The sequence below is a fragment of the Chiloscyllium plagiosum genome, chromosome 25 (assembly GCF_004010195.1).
Source record: "Chiloscyllium plagiosum isolate BGI_BamShark_2017 chromosome 25, ASM401019v2, whole genome shotgun sequence".
NCBI lineage: Eukaryota > Metazoa > Chordata > Chondrichthyes > Orectolobiformes > Hemiscylliidae > Chiloscyllium > Chiloscyllium plagiosum.
The window spans coordinates 34,913,588-34,921,392 of NC_057734.1; the positions used below are offsets into that span (position 1 = coordinate 34,913,588).

The 7,805-nt window shown below is 41.5% G+C and overlaps 1 non-coding gene across 1 annotated transcript; it reads right to left on the reverse strand.

Annotated features, from left to right (window-relative positions):
* Positions 1-4,744: 4,744 nt before the first annotated feature.
* Positions 4,745-4,816, reverse strand: trnaw-cca. The gene has a single exon. It is a non-coding gene; the product is annotated as a tRNA-Trp (tRNA).
* Positions 4,817-7,805: the final 2,989 nt, after the last annotated feature.

Genomic DNA, 7,805 nt, shown 5'->3' on the forward strand with positions numbered 1-7,805 from the left:
AAGAACAGAATAAAGAATCCCTACAGAACTCAACCTATCCAACGAGACTTAATTATGTTGTTCCGAATATACACAACAGTCCCAATAAGCAAACTCCCTTTAAAAACCAGGTCACTTCTAAAACATGACCATTTTGGCCTGACGTCCCAACCAAAGGCCTTTCAAATTCCTTTTCATCTCTGTACCAAACCAGACTGTTCAGAGCCTGGCCCGGTTTACTGCCTCTCTGAAATAAATCAAGGACAGAGTATCCTTGAGCCAAGGAACAGCTTTTAGGGAAAAAGGGACTAGCTTTGTGACAATGGTATGCGGATATCTGTAACAGGGCCTCTTGACTCAAACGTCTGAGACCTTAATGCCTCAGTTTCATCCCATGTCAGGAAGCTATATTGTGTCCTCTTGCACAATTCAGTTTCCCAAAGTGCCAAGCTTCCTGCTTCCAAGAGCAGCACAAGATTCCACCTGATAACACACAATGTGAATTAGCATCAAACTTTTACTTAACTCTCCCATTAAGTGCTTTGGGGCTTTTGCTATGTCAAAATTATTATATGCTTACAAGTTTTCCTTCCACAGTTGAAATATGTGCGGGTTTGGTGAATTGGCTGTGGTCAGTAGACTTGTTATAAAAAAAAATCCACTATTTGCCATGATAGGATTTCAACCCGGGTCCCCAGTGCATTAGCTGAGTTTCTGGATTAGTAGTCCAGGTAGCCACCAGGCCATCACTTCCCGACTAACAACCTAAATGACGAGATAGTCTATTTGGTGGGATAATTGCTGAAGTGTTTACAAAGTCAAACTTTTATAATTTACAAAAAATACTGTCAGGGATCAAAAGCAGGTTCATGGTTCATAAGAAGGAACAATTCATACCATCAGAAGGCTCATTGAATGTTGGCAGTCACCAAGCTTTCAGGTCTGGAAAGGAATCTTAAGCTGCTTTTGCAGCCCAAGCAGACAGGGTTGGGAAAAGTCATGAACTACTCTAAGAGTTTAGTCATGAGAAGTAAGTGAATTTACCTGTCTGAGTCTCGATGAGAGTATCAGATCGAATGAATGTTGCTGAAAGGAAAGATTTGTGGCTTTATCAGTTGAGTTGAAAAATTAGTATGCATAATAGAGTGGCATTTCACTGGGGTTGAGTATCTGTAAAGGATATTACTGGGAAAAAGAGTTGAATCTTTGTTTTTACCATTTATGATAAGATCTTTCAAACTTATAGCCTTTTCTGTGTGTAATAAAGTTGTGTTATTTGTTAAAAGTACATTGGCAGCCTCTTGTGAATATTTTTCAGTGACTGACCCATGGTGGCAACCAAATTCCAAAATTAAAACTGTTGCTTGATCAAACCAGATTGCACTCTGGAATTTGACTTGTCCAATCATGTATGAGTTGGGATCATGTGCAGTATTGTTTTGTCTCAGCTAGATGTCACTAGTGCATCTTATTAATAATAGTGACATCCATTGGTAGAAAGGAGAATTGCACTAATAAGAAATAGTTCTAATTCTAATAAAACTAAATTTAATTATCATTATATTGTTTATCATTAGAAGACCATTTAGTTTGCAGTTTTAAAAAATGTCTTTAATGTTTCCATCAGGGATTTTATTTTCTTAAGTAATGTTTCTTTGTCATCGTATCTGTAAGGCTGATTTGGAGATGCCGGTGTTGGACTGGGGTGTACAAAGTTAAAAATCGCACAACACCAGGTTATAGTCCAACAGGTTTAATTGGAAGCACACTAGCTTTCGGAGCCTTCATCACCTGATGAAGGAACGTCGCTCCGAAAGCTAGTGTGTTTCCAATTAAACCTGTTGGACTATAACCTGGTGTTGTGTGATTTTTAACTGTCTGTAAGGCAATACTCTAGAGTTGTGCCTTGGAGTTCACTAATGATCAAGCTGTGATATCTTTGCTGTACTTTACTGCAGTATTAAATATGTGGAAGCCTGAAGATTCTCTGTGTTGTGATTGGGCCTTTTTTCCATATGAGTATATGAAGATCTGCACATTTTGTTTATTTTGTTTGTTCAGAGTTCGAAGAGCCAAAGCAGAGACCTGAATCGTTAGTTTTCAGCATTCAGAGTGATGGATATAATGTTTATGCTTTGTAAAATAACAAGGATGTCACTTTTTTATTGCTCAGCAGTCGGGAGAATCACTATCATTTCTGAGGCAGAAGATTATAGGTTCAAACCCTATCTATTGGCATATCACCACAGAGACAGAACTTTGGGGTGAGAGTCCCTGCCAACTGCTCTATTTTGCTTTGCAGTGACTAATTCAGAACATCATTCCTATGGGACTCAGGAGCAAATTAACTGGCTGCATTCTGGCACCAAAATTTTCTTTCATGGCATGAGTCAAGGAATATCCAGCATGAATATAATTTTAACCATTCTTTGTCACATTGTACCATTGAGATGAGTTAATTGGCCCTGCTGTGTTGTTAATGCAGGAAAATTAAGAATACTGAAATGAATAATTTTGGGCATATGTTTATTTTATATAAACCACATCCCCATCTATATTGAATTATTTTGTGTACAATGCTTTATTAACAGAAGTGCTTTGAATAATAATAATGCTTGAGTGCCTGGTCTGTAGCTAGTAAATGCATGGTCCTTTTTTTTCGATCGATTACAGTCTGTACTTGGAATTATGAGGGCTTTATTCATATATCTGTACTGTAATTGTAAATTTTTGCCATTGTGAATAACGTATCAAGACTGTAAAAACACTGCATAATTAATGCAAATACTATTGTTGATGCCTGAGTCATTGTGAACACATGTGCTTTAAAATGTTTATAACATTCTTGTGTTGCAATAAATTCAGGATGTTATGGTGCTATCTTGATTGTCCACCAGCTCTGGGAAAATTTAAAATGACAGCCTTACTTCTTATACGCTCCTAACTATGTAGCTGCATTCTTTACAAGTGCGAATGAAACCCTTGACTGAGAAGTGCAGCTATCAATTTATCTGTGGTGACGTGCCCAGATGTGGGGGTGTCTGGTATAACTGAACATTCTCGTTTATAATCTTCTCACTGTCACAGTTTTACTTTGTAGTTACCTCTTATGTGGACTCACTTTGATCAAAGTTTCTCTTTGTAGATTCTCCTTTTGATACGGCAATGGCTGGTGTGTTGACTTTTTGTTTTGCTTAATTTTCCAAACCAATCCCTGGGTCCCAGCATGAAGAAAGCTAAAGTGAAGCTCTTTTACTGCAACTTGTATCTTACACATTTCACACATGAAATTTGAAGGTATGATCAGGCACTAAAAATTGGATCCTGCTTGATAGGCTGAATAGAGCTGTCTCTTTTTCACAGCTAAATCTTTAAGTTAAAAGGCATACTGTAATGAAATTTGACAAAGTAAAGGCTGATTTTTGAACATTTTCTAAGTGTTTGAAATGCAGCTGAGAAAAACCAACAGTAGATTCTTTATGACCATTAAGACTACATTAAGCTCAATCTGAAACAATTGTTGCAATGTAAAGAAAATCAGAATTTATGCAAGTCAGTTGTTAACAGCCACTTTTTGACTTTCTTTTGATTGGATTAAGGGAGATGCAGATTATCTCCTTGAGATTTCAGATTATGTTCTTGATTTTACTTCCAATTTTTTCTACAGCCACACAAATATGATTTAAAAAATCAATAATGCTTTCATATTGAGTCATAGAGTCATAAAGTCAGAGAAATGTACAGCATTTCGGTCCAACCCGTCCATGCCGATCAGACATCCCAACCGAATCTAATCACATTTGCCAGCACTTAGCCCATATTGCTCCAAACCCTTCCTATTCATATACCCAACCAGATGCCTTTTAATTGTTGCAATTATACCAGCCTCCACCTGGCAGCTCATTCCATACACGTACCACCCTCTGTGTGAAAAGGTTGCCACTTAGGTCTCTTTTATATTTTTCCCCTATCACCCTAAACCTATGCCCTCTTGTTCTGGACTCCCCAAACCCAGGGAAAAGACTTTGTCTATTTATCTTATCCATGCCCTCATGATTTTATAAACCTCTGCAAGGTCACCCCTCAGCCTCCGATGCTCCAGGGAAAACAGCCCCAGCCTATCCCTATAGCTCAAATACTCCAACCCTGGCAACATCCTTATAAATCTTTTCTGAACTGTTTCAAGGTTCACAACATCCTTCCGATAGGAAGGAGGCCAGCATTGCATGCAAAATTCCAAAAGCGGCCTAACCAAATCCTGTACAGCTGCAACATGACCTCCCAACTCCTATCAACCCCAACGCCCTGTGGCCGAACATTTCAACTCTCCCTCCCACTCTGCCGAGGACATGCAGGTCCTGGGCCTCCTCCACCACTACTCCCACACTAGATTAGATTAGATTAGATTACAGTGTGGAAACAGGTCCACACCAACCCGCCGAAGCGAACCAACCCATACCCCTACATTTACCCCTTACCTAACACTATGGGCAATTTAGTATGGCCAATTCTCCTGACCCTGCACATCTTTGGACTGTGGGAGGAAACCGGAGCACCCGGAGGAAACCCACGCAGACACGGGGAGAACGTGCAAACTCCACACAGTCAGTCGCCTGAGGCGGGAATTGAACCCGGATCTCTGGCGCTGCGAGGCAACAGTGCTAACCACTGTGCCACCATGCCGCCCACAAGAAGATTTGGCTCAACAGATATACGGAGTAAACGTACTGCTTTATTGATTTGAAACAGAGGAAGCTGACGTCCGTGAGCCTGACGTGATTCGAACACGTAACCTTTTGATCTGGAGTCAGACGCGCTACCGATGCGCCACAAGCTCACGCACACTACCCGACACCTAGACGAAGAACGGCTCATCTTCCGCCTCAGACCACTTCACCACCAGGGCATAAATGTGGTCTTCACCAATTTCCTCATTTCTCCTCCCCCCCACCTTATCCCAGTTCCAACCTTCCAGCTCAGTGCCATCCTCATGACCTGTCCTATCTGCCTATCTCCCTTCCCACCTATCCGCTCCACCCTCCCCTCTGACCTATCACCTTCGTCCCACCTTCATCTACCTATTGTACTCTTCACTACCTTCTCCCCAGCCCCACCCCCTCCCATTTATCTCTCCACCCTGGAGGCTCCTGATGAAGGGCTTTTGCCCAAAATGTCAATTTTCCTGCTACTTGGATGCTGCCTGACCTGCTGTGCTTTTCCAGCACCACTTGAATCTAGACTCTGATCTCCAGCATCTGCAGTCCTCACTTTTTCCCCCTCAACTCCTGTACTCAATGCTCTGACCAAACACTTTCATCACTATCCTATCTATCTGTGACTCTACTTTCAAGGAGATATGAATCTGCACTCCAAGGTCTCTTTGTTGAGCAACACTCTCTAGGACCTTCTAATTAAGTGCATAAGTCCTGCTAAGATTTTCTTTCCCAAAATGCAGCACTTTGTATTTATTTAAGTTAAACTCCATCTGCCATTCCTCAGCCCATTGCCTCATCTGATCAAGATCCCGTTGTAATCTGAGGGAACCTTCTTCACTGTCCACTACATTATCAATTTTAGTGTCAACTGCAAATTTACTAACTATTCCTCCTATGTTCATATCCAAATCTTTTATATAAATGATGAAATGTAGTGGAAACAGCACCAATCGTTGTGGCACTCCACTGGTCACAGGCCTCCAGTCTGAAAAACAACCCTGCACCACCACCCTCTGTCTTCTACCTTTGAGCCAGTTCTGTATCCAAATGGCTAGTTACCCTTGTATTCCATGAGATTTAACCTTGCTAACCAGTCTCCAATGGGGAACCTTGTCGAACACCTTACTGAAGTCCATATGGAATACATCTACCGCTTTGCCCTCATCAATCCTCTTTGTTACTTCTTCAAAAAACTTAATCAAGTTTATGAGACATGATTTCCCACAGACAAAGCCATGTTGACTATCCCTAATCAGTCCTTGCCTTTCCAAATACATGTACATCCTGTCCCTCAGGATTCCCTCCAACAACTTGCCCACCACTGACATCAGGCTCACTGGTCCATAGTTCCCTGGCTTGTCCTTACCACCCTTCATAAATAGTGGCATCACATTAGCCAACTCCAGTCTTCTGGCACCTCACCTGTGACTATCGATGATACAAATATCTCAGCAAAGGGCCCAGCAATCACTTCTCTAGTTTCCCACAGATTTCTAGGGTACACCTGATTAGGTCATAAATTCATAATGTCATAGAGATGTACAGCATGGAAACAGACTCTTCGGTTCAACCCATCCATGCCTACCAAATATCCCAACCCAATCCAGTCCTACCTGCCCATATCCCTCCAAACCCTTCCTATTCATATACCCATTCAATGCCTCTTAAATATTGCAATTGTACCAGCCTCCACCAACCTCTATAAGATCACCCCTCAGCCTCCGACGCTCCAGGGAAAACAGCCCCAGCCTGTTCAGCCTCTCCCTATAACTCAGATCCTCCAACACTGGCAACATCCTTGTAAATCTTTTCTGAGCCCTTTCAAGTTTCCTGGGGATTTATCCACTTTTATGCGTTTTAAGACATCCAGCACTCCCTCCTCTGTAATATAGACATTTTTCAAGATGTCACCATCTATTTCCCTACATTCTATATCTTCTATGTTCATTTTCACGGTAAACACTGATGCAAAATACGCATTTAGTAATTCCCCCATCTCCTGTGGCTCCACACAAAGGCTGCCTTGCTGATCTTTGAAGGGCCCTAATTGCTCCCTAGTTGCCCCTTTGTCCTTAATGTATTTGTAAAAACCCTTTGGATTCTCCTTAACTCTGTTTGCCAAAGCTATTTCATGTGTCCTTTTTGCCCTCCTGATTTCCCTCTTAAGTATACTCCTACTGCCTTTATACTCTTCTAAGGATTCAATCTCTCTATCTTGTCTATCCCTGACATATGCTTCCTTCTTTTTCGTAACCAAACACTCCATTTCTTTAGTCATCTAGCTTCCCTATACCTACCAGCCTTCCCTTTCACCCTGACAGGAATATACTGTCTCTGGACTCTTGTTATCTCATTTCTGAAGGCTTCCCATTTTCCAGCGTTCCTTTACCTGCAAATATCTGTACCCAATCAGCTTTTGAAAGTTCTTGCCTAATACAGTCAAAATTAGCCTTCCCCCACTTTAGAACTATAACTGTTAGATTTGGTCTGTCCTTTTCCATCCCAAAGTGCTCCCCCACTGACAACTCAGTCACCTGCGCTGCCTTATTTCTCAAGTGTAGTTCACATTTTGCACCTTCCCTATTAGGTACATCCACATATTGAATCAGAAACTTTTCTTGTCACCCCTACCATAACCACACTATTATTCTTACAGATAGCTGAAATCTCCTTAGAAATTTGTTTCTCAATTTCCCTCTGACTATTGGGGGGTCTATAATACAATCCCAATAAGGTGATCACCCCTTTCTTAGTTTCACCCAAATAACTTCCCTGGATGTATTTCTGGGAATATCCTCCCTCAGTACAGCGGTAATGCTCTCCCTTATCAAAAATGCCATTCCCCCTCCTCTCTTGCCTCCCTTTCTGTCCTTCCTGTAGCATTTGTATCCTGGAGCATTAAACTGCCAGTCCTGCCCATCCCTGAGGCATGTTTCTGTAATTGCTATGATATCCCAGTCCCATGTTCCTAACCATGCCCTGAGTTCATCTGCTTTCCCTGTTAGGCCTCTTGTATTGAAATAAATGCAGTTTAATTTATCAGTCCTACCTTGTTCTCTGCTTTGTCTCTGCCTGCCTTGACTGTTTGACTCGCTTCTTTTCTCAACTGTA